Source organism: Bubalus kerabau, chromosome 16, assembly GCF_029407905.1.
Source record: "Bubalus kerabau isolate K-KA32 ecotype Philippines breed swamp buffalo chromosome 16, PCC_UOA_SB_1v2, whole genome shotgun sequence".
In the NCBI taxonomy this organism is placed as follows: Eukaryota; Metazoa; Chordata; class Mammalia; order Artiodactyla; family Bovidae; genus Bubalus; species Bubalus kerabau.
In genome coordinates this window covers 37,900,471-37,918,214 of record NC_073639.1, presented here as the reverse complement: position 1 = coordinate 37,918,214, position 17,744 = coordinate 37,900,471, and positions in this window count along the sequence as shown.

Here is a 17,744-nt window from a genome sequence, read left to right as displayed (position 1 = left end):
GTTTACTTTAAATCTGGTATCACTACCACTCATGAGCTCTTCCTTTTTTTATATTTAAAAAAACTTATATATATATATATATATATATTTAAGATGTAGTTATTTTTCAGAAACTCTTCTCCTCTGGTATTCTTGTTCCCATTCTCATCCTTTTCTGTATTCTTATCCTTTATCTTAGCACTAGTAAAATGCTTGTAACTCTTATCCTATACTGTTATAGGATGAGAGATTTATCTCCACCTAGAGAAGGCAATGGCCACCCACTCCAGTACTCTTGCCTGGAAAATCCCATGGACAGAGGAGCCTGGTGGGCTGCAGTCCATGGGGTCGCTAAGAGTCGGATACGACTGAGCGACTTCAGTTTACTTTTCACTTTCATGCGTTGGAGAAGGAAACTGGCAACCCACTCCAGTGTTCTTGCCTGGAGAATCCCAGGGACGGGGGAGCCTGGTGGGCTGCTGTCTATGGGGTCGCACAGAGTCGGACACGACTGAAGCAACTTAGCAGCAGCAGCAGCAGCAGTGCTTCCATAGGTGCTAGGTACAGGAGAGATGATACACAATTTCCATCAAATATGGAAATTATACATACTTTTCAGAAGTGGGTGTGAAGGTCATTTTCTAAATTTGTAAAAGGCATTGTATGAGATATTAGCCTGCTATAAAAATTGCCTTTTAAGGGAAAAAAATAGACAAATATTGCCAGTTTTATTAGCCTCATTAATGATAATATCACACCTGCATTTATCTGAGATACAATTTGAATTCAATTGTTTTTCAGTTTAATGAACTCAAAAAGTATTAGTGTCTATTTTACAGCAAATATACTTGTAATGCTCTCCATCCTGGCTTCCTGAGAAAGCACACTAAATATAATTAACATCATTCTAGTTTTTAATTCCCTGCTGCATCATTTCACAATTGCATATGGTTTTTCTAAAACTTCTATTGCTTTCAGTTGTTGCCCTCAATGGCTGGAAATTCATAACATCACTTGGTGATTTTAACTAAAGTTTGGCACTAAAGATACTTGAGAAAAAAGTGTGATATTTCACAGTGATATAACAGTGAATGCTTTAGCATCATAGACTGGCCTGCCTGATGATGCCACATTTTCAGGAACTTAATGAGAAAAATCCAGTTTTCTCCCCTGTGGTTCTGATGATTCATAGGTTCCTTCCTGACTCTGGATCAAGGCCATATATTTTACCAAGAGTCCTGTTATACAGTCCCTCTTCAGTAGTGAATTGTTCCCAGCAATATTCTTTTTCCTGACAACACCTGTACCAAACTGTTGGGGAAATAGTTTATAAAACCATCCTTGAAAAAAGATTTTTGTCTCTTTACCTGAATGGAAGGTACATTTCATCCAAACTGAATAAACACTGTTTATAAAGCCAAACTTACTCATTATTGCATCTATTATACATGTTTAGTTACTTACTATGGGCTTTCCTAGTGGTTCAGATGGTAAAGAATCTGCCTGCAATGCAGGAGATCTGAGTTCAATTCCTGGGTCAGGAAGATCCCCTGGAGAAGAGAACGGCTACCCACTCTTGTATTCTTGCCTGGAAAATTCCATGGACAGAGGAGCCTGGTGGGCTATAGTCCTTGGTGTCCCAAAGAGTCAGACATGACTACGCTGCTAACACTGCTAACCATAGTGAAAGTTTTTCGTATGTACAGCACACTGAAAGTTGAACCCATGGGTCAACATATCTTATAATAGTAGTGGTAGTTTAGTCGCTTATTTGTGTCTGACTCTTGGTGACCCCATGGACTGTAGCCTGGCAAGCTCCTCCGTCCATGGGATTCTCCAGGCAAGAATACTGGAGTAGGTTGCCATGTCCTTCTCCAGGGGATCTTCCCAACCCAGGAATCAAATCTGGGTCTCCTGCATTGCAGGCGGATTCTTTACTGACTGAGCTATGACGGAAGCCCAGTATATCTTATATCCATGTCATTTATCACAATTTATACATGAGTTTGTATATTTCCTACTCTTGAAGGAAAAAACAATTTTGTATCGGTATCCGGATTTGTAGTGCCAGATTATTATGAATACCTTCACCTTGGAGAATGGTCAAAAGTAATTTGTAAAAGTATACTACATCTATCCATCCATCCATCCATCCATCTCTTCCGTCCATCCATCCATCTATACTTTATCGTGAGGTTCTCTATGTGGAGATATTTGACACTGAGCATTTGGAGGGAACATATCACATTTTCTGCAGTTGAAGAAAAGACAAGGAGATTGGCATTAGACTGGTAAATGGCGGTTGAAACATAATTCTACATTTGTCCCTTGAAGAATGTGGTCATTAAAACGCAGGAGAGGAGAAACAGAATAAAACACATCATTTGTTGAAGGAAAGTCCACTTAAAAATGAGAATTACTCTGATTTTACTTTTGCAAACAGATGTGAAATGCATCACAAAGGTACTCAATAATTATTTCCCTCCAGAAATAGCCAGTATACAACACAGAAGCCCTCTGACATCTGTCCCTGCTTTTCTAATAGGAAATAAATCTTAGTAACAGCTAGGAGATAAAGGAAGAATTATCAGACAAGACAAAATACCCAAACTAAGGTCTATAGAATAAAAAAAATGTAAAAAATAAGAAGCTTTTCTGATGAAAAGAAAGAAAACAAATGGAAAAGGCGCCAACATTTTTAAATGACAATAAATCTGAGATTGATTCAAGAAGAATAATACAGAATTTGAACTTAGAACTGGGTAATAAATATCTAACTTTGTCTACATTTGTACACTCAGGTAAACTACTTCAATGTATTCTCACATACATAGTTTCAGTTGTCAAGTGGACCTAAGTGTTTTCTTGTGAGTTAAATGAGATAATATATGAAAAGTAATCAGGATTTGGTCTGAAAAGGTACTCAGTGTTTATTAGATTTCTTCCTTGCATTATTTTTCTTGAGAATGTCATGACTCTTTATAAACTTTAGTCAACATGACTGAACTATTAAGAACTCTTCATAAAATCTTTGAATCCTCAGGTTTGGTTTGCCATCTAAGTTCAGATTTTAAAGACAAATTCAAGTACACCAGTAATTTCCTTCCCTAACTTCTTTCCCGGTCAGCTTTTCCAATTAAGGGTATATATGTGTATGTCAGCTATACACGATCAGTTGCTCAGTTATGTTCAACTCTTTGTGACCCCATGGACTGTAGCCTGCCAGGCTTCTCTGTCCATGAGATTTCCCAGGCAAGAGTACTGGGTTGCCATTTCCTTCTGCAAAGGATCTTCCCAACTCAGGGATCCAACCTGGGTCTTCTGCATGGCAGGTGGATTCTTTATCTGGGAATCCCTTATGTCAGACATAGGTTGAGAATTCTGAGTATGTTCCCTTCTTGCATTCCATTCTCTCAAGGGATATGAGAGAATCCTTTCTTGAAACCTCTAATGGAGGCTGGTTAAGGAAAAGCTAAGATGTTAACATCTTCTCATTAAACTCAGCTGAGTCAGAGAGCTGAATAGAACCCTTCTAATCTTTGGTCTCCTCTTGTTCCTGCTTCCTCTTTACCTCAAGCCCCAGTTCATCTCTGAGTGTGGACTCTTATACTTTTTTGATCACGCCTCTCTTTTTTTTCCCAACTCAAATGCTATTTGTGTCTGATTACTACAACACATGAGGTTTCCCAGGTGGCACTAGTGGTAAAGAACCCACCTGCCGATGTAGGGCACATAAGAGACTCGGCTTGATCCCTGGGTCAGGAAGATCCCCTGGAGGAGGGCACAGCAACCTACTCCAGTGTTCTTGCCTGGAGAATTCCATGAACATATTTTTTCCTTTAATAATAACTTGAATTCTCTATTACATTTTGTGTGTGCTCAGTCTCTCGGTCGTGTCCACTTTTTGCAAACCCATAAACTGTAGCCCACCAGGATCCTCTGTCCATGGGATTTTCCAGGCAAGAATTCTGGAGTGGGTTGCCATTTCCTTCTACAGGGGATCTTCCAGACACAGGGATGCAACATGAGTCTCCAGTGGTTCCTGTATTGACAGGCGGATTCTTTACCACTGAGTCACCAGTAAAGCCCATTTATATTTATGGAAATTCTTTTCCTAAATAAATGAATGTCTTCCCAGGCTTCATCCACACAGTGTTCTGTGCATTGTGTGAAAATATAAATGTTCTTCACAGTCTATTTATTCATTCTAACTTGGCAATATACATATATGCATCTTTTTCTCATTTTTGATATAATTTGGATTTTCCTTCTTGATCATATTTGGCATTTGACAATTTATCAATATTTTAAATTTATTATTTATTTTGTCCTACTTCCTTGAAGTTTGCTTATTGTGGCTTTTAAAGTTTCTAAAATTGATTGCTGATAGACTTATATTCATTCTTTCCCTTTTAATCATGAATGATTTAAAAACTGTGGCTTTGTCTTTAAGACCAGCTGGGCCCTGTCCCCTTAAGTTTCCTGAAAGTAGTCTCACTTTTGTTATGTTTTAGCTTTGGTTTTCTCCTTTATTTGTTTAGCTTTGGTTTTGTTGTTTATTGCACTGTGGCCAGAGCAGAAAGATTGTGCAAATTCCACTTTCAGTCATTTTTTTGAGATTACATTTCTGTCCTCCATGTATATTTGCTATCTGTGCATGTTCTATCCGTGTTCACCAGATTCTTGGGATTCTCTTATTCGGTGTTTATGGTCTTGACATTTATGAGTGGTCCTGCAGTTGCATAACATTTATTTTCCAATTTCTCTGAGACCTAAATTTGAACTTAATGTGTTACAAAACTACAGGACAGGGAAAGGGAAACTAGGAAGTAAATAGATCTAGTTGTTCATGGAATATCCTGACTCTAACAGACATGGTAGCTTTCCCGGGGCTGTTGGGCACACCATAGATCTCCTTAAGTGTAAAGAGTTATAAAATATTCACTGTTCTGCAATAATATAGCTTGTGAAGGAAATAATACTCTGTGGGGCCTTTTTTTTTCCAAGTCCAGAGAGTAGGAAGACTGTTGAAATTGTATATGTGTTTGTAAAATAAATTTTACTAGTTTATTATCATTTTCTAAGTTTATATTTGATTTTTATTTGCATTACAATGGTTTAGATGTTTCAGACCTCTCTCAACAAATAGTACAATTGTCAATTTTTCCTTATTTTCAAATTTATTTTGTTCTATGGATAAAGCCCTGTATAATCTATGAACACATGTATACAATGTCTTGTTACTTGACACTTTGCTTCCTGAGTTTTTTGAGGATTATGCCCTGTGAGTGAGTGAGTGAGTGAAAGTTGCTGAGTCGTGTCTGACTCTTTGTGACCCCATGATCTACACAGTCCATGGAATTCTCCAGACCAAAATACTGGAGTGGGTAGCCTTTCTCTTCTCCAGGGGATCTTCCCAACCTAGGGATTGAACACAGGTCTCCTGCATTGCAGGTGGACTCTACCAGCTGAGCCACAAGGACAGCCCAAGAATACTGGAGTGGGTAGGCTATTCCTTCACCAGAAGATCTTCCCAACCCAGGAATTGAACCAGGGTCTCCTGTATTGCAGGTGGATTCTTTACCAACTGAGCTATCAGGGAAACCCCTATTTTACAACTGAGCTATCAAGGAAGCATCTATATTAACAACATAAAATAACTCTTTTATTGTAGATCTTGGAATTTGTCCCTTATATTCTACTCTGTCTGATGTAATACTGCCTCTTGGTTTTCTTGTTTTTTATTTTTTTTTTAACCTCATAAATAAAGTAGTGTACCTTTCTTGGTAATGGCTTGTATTTCTTTTCAAGATATAATTATTTTAAGTAATTGATAGTTGCACTTTCAAACTACCACACAATTGCTCTCATCTCACATGCTAGCAAAGTAACGCTCAAAATTCTCCAAGCCAGGCTTCAACATACATGAGCGTGAACTTCCAGATGTTCACGCTCATGCTGGATTTAGAAAAGGCAAAGAGTCAGACACAGCTGAGTGAATTGAACCGAACTTTGTTTTAAAGATTAATCTGAGTGTTCTTTTTTTTAAATTTTAAATTAAAATATTTTTAACTGAGCAATGCATTCAAATGGCACAAAATCTAAATGTGCACAGTGGTATATAGTCAAGTGCCTTCTTCCTAATACTATCTTCTAGATCTAGTTTCCCCTTAATACATGGTTATCAATCTCCCTTGAATCTTTTCAGAGATAAACTATGAGTATATAAGCCAGTATACAGGCATACAGTATTTCACACACATTATTCCTTGGCCTTGCCTTGTTTACTTAAAATTATCCTTATAGATTGTTCTGTATGAGTGCGTAATGAGTTAGGTGTGAAACTGGAGTGCATCTTCCCATCAAGTGTTCTTAAAATTGAGTTCTTCTGGAGAGAAGTTATATTGGCTTCCACCAGTCACCTGAGGTGATAACTATCTGAGAGTACTCTAAATTAAATTATCTACGTTAAAACTGTTTGGATTTTTGAATCACATGGATGGTGTGAACTCAGTCTATAAACCCTGCATGAATGCTGGCTTGTGGTTCTGGAGGAGAATGTTTTTCTCTTTCCCAGTAGTGTCCACTTAGAGACATGCTAGTTTTCCTGCTCTTTCTCTGTCTAGTGGGTTTACTTTTAAATTACCCTTTAGCAAGGATGTAGCAACTTGGTGACTCAGCTGTATGTGTGTGTCATCAATTAGATTCTCAGTCTTGATTGTTTATTTTTCCTCCTTATATGACTTGCAAATTGCAATTGGCAGTCTCTTAGATTTAATGAGATGTATTGTGTAAGAATTTCATTCAGTGGGAAGATTTGTGTTTTCTTCTGTGCTGCAGTCTCTGGGCATCAAAAGGTTTTCTAGGTTAAAGAGAGAGAGCATAAATTCATTTCTGTGGGGTAGAATCAGGGAAGGATTAGCTAGGGAGTTTGGGAAGGACACTGCTATATTTAAAATAGATACCCAACAAGGAGCTACTGAATACACATGGAACTCTGCTCGATGTTATGTGGCAGCCTGATTGGGAGGGGAGTTTGGAAAAGAATGCTGCTGCTGCTGCTGCTAAGTCGCTTCAGTCGTGTCCGACTCTGTGCGACCCCATAGATGGCAGCCCACCAAGCTTCCCCGTCCCTGGGATTCTCCAGGCAAGAACACTGGAGTGGGTTGCCATTTCCTTCTCCAATGCATGAAAGTGAAAAGTGAAAGTGAAGTCGCTCAGTCGTGTCCGACTCCTAGCGACCCCATGGACTGCAGCCTACAAGGCTCCTCCGTCCATGGAATTTTCCAGGCATGTAAATGTACAGCTAAGTCCCTTCCCTGTTCACTTGAAACTATCCCTGCATTGTTTGTTAATCAGCTACGCTATAGTACAAAAGAAAAAGTTAGAAAAAAAAAAAAAAGAGAAAGAGATAGCAGACATCACTGCAACCATTGAAGTTAGGAACAGTCTTTATTCTCCACCATTTCATCTCAGATATTGGCCATCACCACTATGACTCTTATCAATGGCAATGAGGACTAGTTTCTTCCATGTGCTTGAATGTTGGCACATGTGAACAGGGTGAGAGGCTTTGCCATGAAATCAGACTTGTTACCCTCTTCAGAATCATCCTGCGCATTCCCTTTCCTTAGCTCTCCTCCTAGTTTGTACCTGTGTTTATCGATCTTGTATCAATACTTCTCTTTTGTGCTCAACTTCATTTGGTGGAGCATCCCACTGATGCTTACTGGGAGAGGAAGGTGAGACCTTTCAAAGATAATTTAAGGCTCAGAATGTCTCTATCCTAATCTTCCTGATTGCTTTTCGGAATGTGTATCGGAATCTAGATTGGAAACAAATTTCCTTTTGTATTTTGAAAGTATTGCTACATCATTGTTAGTTCCTGGTGGTGAGGGTAGGGTGTGTAGAAGCCATATGGATTCTGATCCTTTAAATGAGACCTGCTGTTTTGTTTGCTAGTTGTTTTTTTTTTTATGTTTTCTCTGGAAGTTAACTTCTTGTCTACATTTTTTGTACAGTTTTATAGTGATGTGCTTTGCTGTGGTCTGCTTTCTTATATTGTGTTAGAGATTAAGTGGACCCCTCCAGTTTAGAAACACATGTCTTTCAGTATTGTGGATTAGAATATTTTATTAATGACTTTCTTTGTCACATCGCTCTGTCTCTCTACCTTCCTTTGATTACTTTACAACCCCTATTCAGGTGTTGTATATCATTCCAGTTTTCTTATATCCTCTCCTCTTTTTTAAAAAAATATTTCTAAGTCATTTTGTTCTATGTTTTGGGATAATTTCCTTAACTTTATATTATTTACTTATTTTTAAATTAAAACCTTTTAAAATTTATTGTTTTGTTTATATAATGTATTTTAAAGTATCTTTCTACAGTGCTTTACCTTAACAGCCTGTTTTTATTCTCTAAACATTTCTTTGAGGTTGTCCATCTTGCTTCTTGGATATACTTTGGTGTCTTATCTCTTGGCTAGTGTCAATAATAGTTGTTTTTTTTTTTTCTTCAGAAGAACTGTCTTAAAAATATTCCTGCATAGTTTCCATTCCTTCCAGATTTATTTTATTCTTTTTGATTGGTTTAATCTCTATCGGAGAAATTCTTCTCAAATGGTAATTCCAGGATATCTGGTCACGATTATGAGCTGCTGCTGCTGCGTCGCTTCAGTCGTGTCCGACTCTGTGCGACCCCATAGACGGCAGCCCACCAGGCACCTCCATCCCTGGGATTCTCCAGGCAAGAACACTGGAGTGGGCTGCCATTTCCTTCTCCAATGCATGAAAGGGAGAATGTGTCAGAGCGATGTCACAGAGCGATGTGGCAAAGTCATTAATAAAATATTCTAATCCACAATATTGAAAGACATGTGTTTCTAAACTGGAGGGGTCCACTTAATCTCTAACACAATATAAGAAAGCAGACCACAGTAAAGCACATCACTATAAAACTGTACAAAAAATGTAGACATGAAAGTGAAGTCGCTCAGTCATGTCCGACTCATCGAGACCCCAAGGACTGCAGCCTACCAGGCTCCTCCGTCCATGGGATTTTCCAGGCAAGGGTACTGGAGTGGAGTGCCATTGCCTTCTCCACATGATTATGAGCAGGGGAATAAAAAGTGATTGGAAGCACGGGTATGTGGGTGAGACTGCCAGCTTCAAACTTCTTTGCAGTGTGAGCTAGAAGGGCTAATGACAGTTTGCATGTCAGATAATTCCATATTTTCATTAGGTACTCAGGTGTTAATACCTGGAATTATCCTACCCAAATAATTTCTATTTTACCTTTTCAAACATTAGAACTTGGGATTTCTTCACTACCTAAAGTAGGAGAAGGCATCTTGAGCTTTAAGGATCCAACTAACCTTTCTTCCAACTTTCGTCTTATTTTAACTCTACATCCTTCACTCCAGTTTTGGAGTTACCAGGTTATGCTGCACCCAGAAGTTTTTCAGAGACTTTCCAGTTTAAATTTGGTTATTCTTGAGTGCTCCTCAATACTGGCTTTGTTCCTCATTGTCTTGACTCTCTTATATAAAGTTCCATCAGCCATCTGATTTCTTGATTCTAAAAATTTGTTTTACCTTTCCCCCCATTCTTTCATTCCATGTGGATTTATTTCTTAAAAAGCAAATCACTTTAATAAAGTTTTATTTTTAAAGAGAAATTAATTTGATACCAACTTGAAACTTGCTTTTCTTTTAACGAATGGAATTTTAACTCTTTACTTTCACTGTAGTGTGGCAGGTTGATAATGATCCCCAAAGTTATGGCCATGTCCTAAAGTATTGATACTAAATATTTAATTTTGACTCAACTTTCAGTTAGCAATAATGTGCCTTCAAGTAATATTTCCTTAAGGGTTGGTGGATAATATGTTTTTAAACACTTACGTATTTTATTATTTTATTTTCTGTTATGAAATACAATTAATTATTAATAACCTCAGTTAAGAGATTAAGATGTTTTCCCCTAAAATCCTCTAAAACATTAATCTATTGTCTTTGGCATTACATGTAACAGATAAAAGGTATGCTACTCCACCAATTTTTGTTTATTGATAGCTTATAATTTTATATCATCTTGGATTATTGAGAATTTTTTCTTAATCTTCAAAATCCAAATATTTTTTTTCCCCTCTGCAGTTTGGAAGGATTTTTCAGTTTTGCCCTCCATGTCATTGATTTAACTTTTTATAAGACAAAGATAGACTCCAAAGAGTGCATGTGTGCTAAGTTGCTTCAGTTGTGTCTGACTCTTGGTGCCCCAGGGGACTGTAGCCTGCCAGGCTCCCCTGTCCACCGGACTCTCCAGGCAAGAATACTGGAGTGGGTTGCCATGCACCGATCGAACTGGGATCCAAGTGGGATTCCCAGGATCAAACCCACCTCTCTTTGGTCTGCTGCACTGGCGGGGTCTTTCCTACTAGCGTCACCTGGGAGGCCCCATGGATTCCAGTACTCATTTTATTTGAAATTGCTTTTATTCAGCTTTGCTGAGACATACTTGACATACAACATTGAGTTAAGTTTAAGCTACACAAAATATATTGATTTGACACATCTATATGTCTCCGAATGATTCCTAACACAGCACTAGCTAACACCTGCTTCATGTCACATAATTACCATTCCTTTTTCATGGTGAGAACATTTAATGTTTGCTCTCTTAGCAACTTTCAAGTGTATAATACTGTATTATTAGCTATAATCTCTATGCTGTACATTAACCAGAATTTATTCATTTTAGAGCTGAAAGTTTGTACCTTTTGACCAACATCTTCCCTTTCCCCAAACCTCTCAGCCTTTCTAGTCTCTGCTTCTATGAGTTTGGCTTTTTTAGATTCCACATGTAAGTGATATCATACAGTAGCTGTCTTTCTCTAACTTATTTCATTTAGTATAATGTCCTTAAGATCCATCCATGTTGCCAAAAATGGATGGATTTTCTTTGTTTTTTATTTTTAAGCAGAATGATATTGCATTGTACACATATCATATCTTCTATATCCATTTGTCTGTTGATGGACACAGCTTGTTTCACAGCTTGGCTCTAGTGAATAATGCTGCAATAAACATGGGAGTGCATATATCTCTTTGAGATTCTGTTTTCATTTCATTTGGTTATATACCCAGAAGTGGGATTGCTGGATCATATAGTGGTTCTATTTTTAATTCTTTTGAGGAAACTGCATATCATTTTCCATAGTAACTACACCAATGTACTTCCACCAACAGTGCACAAGGGTTGTCTTTTCACCACATTCTCACTGTTACTTATTATCTCTGGTTTTTGATGACAACCAGCTTAACAGGTGTGAGGTGACAGCTCATTGTGCATTTTGATTGCATTTTCCTGATGATTGGTGCTACTGAGCACCTTCTCCTGTATCTGTTGGCCATTTGTATGTCTTCTTTGGAAAGATGGTTTTTCAATACCTCTGCCCATTTTGTAGTTGAAAGTTATTTTTGTTCATTTGTTTTTTTGCTTTTGAGTTGTATGAGCTCCTTATTTTGGATGTTAACCCTTCATTAGATATAAAATTTGCAACTATTTTCTCCCATTCCTTAGGCTGCCTTTTCATTTTGTTGATGGTGTCCTTTGGTGTGCTGCTGCTGCTGCTGCTGCTAAGTCGCTTCAGTCGTGTCCGACTCTGTGCGACCCCAGAGACAGCAGCCCACCAGGCTCCCCCGTCCCTGGGATTCTCCAGGCAAGAACACTGGAGTGGGTTGCCATTTCCTTCTCCAATGCATGAAAGTGAAAAGTGAAAGTGAAGTCGCTCAGTCGAGCTCGACTCAGCGACTCCATGGACTGCAGCCCACCAGACTCCTCCATCCATGGGATTCTCCAGGCAAGAGTACTGGAGTGGGTGCCGTTGCCTTCTCTGCCTTTGGTGTGCAGAAGCTTTTTAGTTTGGTGTAGTCCCACTTGTTTAATTTTGCTTGTACTGCCATGGCTTTTGGTGTCATATCTAAAACATTATTGCCAAGGCCACTGTCAAGGAGAATACCTCTTATGTTTTATTTTAGGACACTTATGGTTTCAGGTCTTATGTTCAAGTCTTCCCTCCAGTTTGAGTTGATTTTTGTGTGAGATAGAAGACACAGGTCCAGTTTCATTCTTCTGCACATGGATGTGCAGTTTTCCAGACCCACTTATTGAAAAGACTATCTTTTCCCACTTTTGAATATTCCATTTTTTTATTTCTTTGCGATCTCTTCTCACCTCATTCTCTTTAATATCCCTTAATGTCTCCTTATTCTTTTCTCACCGTATTATCATTTCAGCCTCTCCTCTCTATAGTCTTAAGCATTTGTCACATACCAGTTATATTTTCTATTAAGATTGAGTAAAATTCTCTGAAATTTTCTACTGGTTGGACTACTTCAGTTCGTCATTTTCAGAGTTTGGCCAATCGTTTTTATATTTTCTTCTCCTTATCAATTTTTTCATTATCCTCAGGTACGTATTTTAATTTTATTCTTTCTCAATTAATATATGCCAGTCTTAATTTGCCATCAATGAATGTGTATGCTACATTCTTGGCCTTCTCATTTTTCTTTTGAGTTCTGGATGTGTCATTTTTCACAATTCATACATGGATGATACACTCCAAGATCAGTTACCCATACTTCTAGACTTTAACAATGTTTTTCAAATGAATGGGAGCTTCTGATGCCCTCACTGCTGTGCTTGGACAAAGTTAGTATAAAAAGAAAGCATAATACTTGTCATCATAGCTCTTCCTTTCTCTGTCCCTCTGGATAGCTCTTTAATGGCAAGATCTGGACATGAATGTCAATGTGTCATGTTCCTGTCAAACTTCTTACCCTGTTACTCTTTGGATTTCCAGTTTCTTATGGAAGAGATATAAAGGAAGAGATACTCAAGGTGGTATGGGGTAGCAGTTCTCTAGCAATCTCAAGGAGCAAGACACATCCCTGCATTTTTTGTTTAGTCCAGCTATTTCATTTCTGATACCAAGGACTATCAGTGTAGCAAGGATGAAGGATTTCTACCTACTTTAAGCAATATAAGCTAAGTGAGCTGTATTTATTTTTTCAATCTAGTTCTATCAAGCTTATCAATAGAAATTCTCCTTAAAATCTGTTAGCTGTTTGATTGCTGGTCCTAGGTTTTGATTAATTTCATTAATTTCATAGTATACAAAGATGATTTTATGAGAAGTTGGGAGATGTTTTACCAGGAACTGGTAAGTAAATTCTACAATAAATAGGTAATTAGGCTCCTTGCATATAAGTTCATTAAATTGAGTACTTTCCCCCTAATTCTGTCACACTTCATGCCTCTAACAGGAGCATATCCCTCATGTTATTGGGCACATGGAATGTACTGGTACAGAACCAAAGTGAACCCCAATGAGAAGGCTTGTTAACATTCCTGAAATAAATACTGATGTATATCTTGGTCTTAGATGTTTTCAGCCCCTTTGTACCAATGCTATTGAATCACTGAACTACAGAAAAGTAGATTTTGAGGCACATCCTTGTTTTATCAATATATAAACTGAAGTTAGGAGAGTTTTAAAGAAAGATGGGCCCTCTCCCATAGGGGACGTGTATATACTTATGGCTGATTCATGTTGATGTACGGCAGAAACCACAAAATATTATAAAGCAATTATCCTTTGATTATCCTTCAATTTAAAAATAAATTAAAAGAGATAAATAAAAATACATATAAAATAAAATAAAAATAAATAAAAAAACAAAATTTAAAAAAAGATCCTGGTAAGAGAACGATGGAAGGAAGGTCTTTGTCTAGCTTGACACGAAGGAGACTTGAAGTTAGAGTTCTTCACTGCCTGTCTAATATTCCTTTTCCAGTGAGATGGTATCCTTTGTAGCATGGGAAACAGAGGAGGGGAAGTCTTGCTTGAGCTTTCTTTGGGATCGAAACAGAGACTTCTTATTCATTAACTCACCCAGCGTGGGATTATCTTTCCCAGTGGATGAATGATAACTAGAGGATAACAGTCCAGGGTTGGAGACCTCTTTACTGAAGAATTGAAATCTGAGGGCTTTATACTCTTTTCTGGCAGGAAGCCCTTGACAACAGTTTGGGGATGCCTGGTACATGTCAAAAAGAACAGTCTTGGGGGTAAGCTTATGGATCTCTGGGTTGAAAACTTATCTCATATTTTCCCCCTTTTAGTCTGCCATCCAATCGACATATTCAGAGTATTGTAAATGACATCCTGCTTTGCTCAAAACACCAGGAATCTTCCAGTTGGACCCCATTCCTAAATTCTCAGCTGAGCTTCAATATATTGTTTGTGAAAGAAAGTCAGTTCCAATTTATCCTGATTTACCTTTGAATAAACTTCAAAATTGCCAAAGCAAACCACGATAATTTCACTACAGTTCATGCATGGAGATTGCTAAAGCAGAGAGTCTAAAAATTAGATTCATCCAGTTTGACTTTTGCGTTGGTTGTTTTGGTCATCATGAAAATCTGCCCATCATGTTCAAGATTTAGAAATAAAAATTGATTTCTCTTTCAGGAAAGGAAACAATAAAAAAAGGAAGCAATTAGATCATGTAATTTAGGGAACATAATAAGTAATTGGCAGGAAACAGAATGGAAAGATTACAGTTTTAGTGTTTCTGTTGCTGTTGTTTGTTTACTTTAACCTTAAGGCCATTTGACTTGGATGGAAAGGTTTGCAGATTTGAATGACCGAAAAATAAATTTGGCAAATACAATTTTTTAGGTGAAGTTCTTTAATTAATTCTCTTTTCCTCTACATGTTATATTCCAAGGCATCCAATTTCTTAAGGTCAGCAGTCTATGCATTGTAACAGGCCAAATCTTGATTACATTCCATTCATGGTTTTTAATTGGAAATACGCATTCTTACATTTATTTTACAAGCGTGTATCCTGATGGAGTACCTCATCATATGGGCCATGCACTTTTCTCAGCATATAAATTTGGCCAATATACAGCTCCTTCCTCAACAAATTTATAGTCCAGCTAGGGAGACCACAGATGAACAGATATGATATATTCAGAACTCTGTTCTATAACAACTTCAGTTGTATGTCACAGAAAGTGGCTTAAGTGTAAAATGTCATTTTTTGGCTAATGTAAATGAAATGTTCTAAGTTATGTCTCCTCTTCTTTGTGACATAAATGCTTTCACATGAAGTCACCATATTTTGGCCACAGAGTAGTCCTGGCTTTTGCTGGGCTCACATCATCATCCTAGCACATCCACAGAAAAATAGAGACTCTACTTTCCTGTAGCCCAAACAGGAATCAAATATCATTATCTTGAATTGGTCTGATTTGTTTTGTGAATGCCTCCCTTAATCTAGCATTTCTGTTGTGCCCAGGCAGTGTAATGGTGCCGTAAGAATACTGCTTAAGAATGGCGTAAGAATGCCGTAAGAGTACCACAGTGCAGTTGTGCCTTGAATGAGTGGCACGTGTGCTGGGCATAGTAGTAGGGCAGGACTTGGGCAGCCAGAGATCCAGGCTAGTCATCTCTGGTGATGGGTAGCTTCATCTTTTGTCTCAATGTGCCATGACAATATATATATATATGGCTTCCCTGGTGGCTCAGACTCTAAAGTGTCTGCCTACAATGCAAGAGACCCAGATTCAATCCCTGGGTTGGGAAGATCTCCTGGAGGGGGAAATGGCAACCCACTCCAGTACTCTTGCCTGGAAAATCCCATGGATGGAAGAGCCTGGTAGGTTACAGTCCATGGGGTTGCAAAGAGTTGGACACAATGGAGCTTCACTTTCACTTTCTTTCATATATATATATATATGAAAGAAAAAAATATATTTTATGATATATATATAATATATATATATTTTATGAACCCTACTATGGACAAAGATGGAGAAGCAGTGGCTTAAATGCATTTTTATCACTAGTGAGATACAATGTTTTGTTCAGCCCATCCTTGAGACAGGATGATGTCAATTTTTTTGTGGATTCTCTGGATGGAGAGTGGGGGAAGGGGTATGATTCATCTAGGGCACATTTGAGAGGTTGTTAGCAGAATTAGGGAGCATAAAACAACAAACGGGCGCTTACAGCAGTGGTAGAGAATCTGATTCTGTGTTTTCTTGTCAGAAAACTGGAGCTTTGCTTGTGCTCTAGAAATAAAATACCACACAGTTGAAGTCTGCAATGTTTTTCTATGCATATATTGACAAAATATCCCTAAGACTTCTGTCTTCTCAGTGGTATACTAATTAAATCTTAGGATAGTCTTCAATAATATATGAGTTCTTGCAAAAAATTACCAATTTGCATTAAAAAATAAAGAGAGGATAAAGAGAAGGAGAGCTTGAGGTGGAATTTTTTTTTCAATGAAAGGTCATTGAAAACGCCTCTGTGCAGGCGTTTGCTCCATGGGCATGACAAATACCTCATGATTTCTGCATTGCCATCATTTACAGGCTTGGGACATGCTTTTAACGATCTGAGGAGCTGCTAAGAAATTGGCTCCTTAGGGTTATATAGCAAATAAGAAGGTCTGATTAGTCAATTATCCCTTGGTCTGGAAGAGGCCATTAAATCTGATGAAGGAAGCTGTCGATGCATTAAAAGGTATGAGTGAGTGAAAGGCGAGAACAAACGCTGACACGTATGGTAAACACAGGACACAGCTGACAAGACACAGGACAAGCTGAGCAAATGGCTCATAAAGCTGATTTAGCAGAAGGACAGTAAAAATCCTTCCTTTCAAGTGATTTGACTTTTTACTAAGCATTTATATGGAGACAGGGTCTACAAAGGAAGGTGGATGACATGTTTTGACCAGATTTTGCAGGCATCAGTCTTGTATAATCATTATTTATTGCAGCATTAAATCTGCTAAATTCTTACAGTGCTTTTTAGCCTAGAATCAGATATTAACTGTCTTAACTCTAACCATTGCTTTTGACAGGTTCTCTTCTGTATCTTTTTAAAAAAAGTTATGCAGAATTGAGTTTCTCTTGTAGTGAAGGCTGGTATAAGGTAAATCCTTAGAACTAATTACAAAGAGGAGAAAGACCCAACAACTTCTCCCTCTCCTAAGAAATTTTACAGCTACTGCTTTATAACTCCTCTTGCTACAGATGGTTTTATCTCATGACCACTATATTAACACAGTCCTTATTAACACAAAGGCCTCAAAAGGGTTAGAGATTTATTTTGTTTCTAAATAGGCACCCAGACATTTAGATGTTTATTCAAAGTTTGTCTGAACCTCATTGGTCTGGAACATGCTTAAATTTGTGAATATTTAGTAGCTTCTTGTAAGATTTGTAGTTTCAGATTGCATTGGAAGACAATGAAACCCAACTGCTTGGTAACTTTTCACAGTAGCCTGATACTTTCTCATCGAACCATCTAATGAGACATCTACATGCCCATTGTTTTCTTAAGGCTGTGTTCAAATGTTGAGTTATGCCTTGTGGCTTGGCCATCGTTGTGACTGGGCAAGGGCTGCTCTCTAATTTATAACCTTTTATTAGTAATGTAATGCGAGCTGCTGAAACAAATAAAGCCCGGATTCTTTGTGGCTTAACATAATAGAAATTTATGTCTTGCTCATATCAGGTCTAAGTTGTGGCTGGGGATTTACTCCCTGCAGCACATAAGGATCAGGCTTAGGAAATAGTTGGTGTCCATGGTCACACTCAGTCTCAAATTCAGCCTGCAGGCAGGAGAAGAGAGAGAGAGCAGAGTCTCTAGGCAGATTTTTTTTTTTGGGAATATCTCTTTGG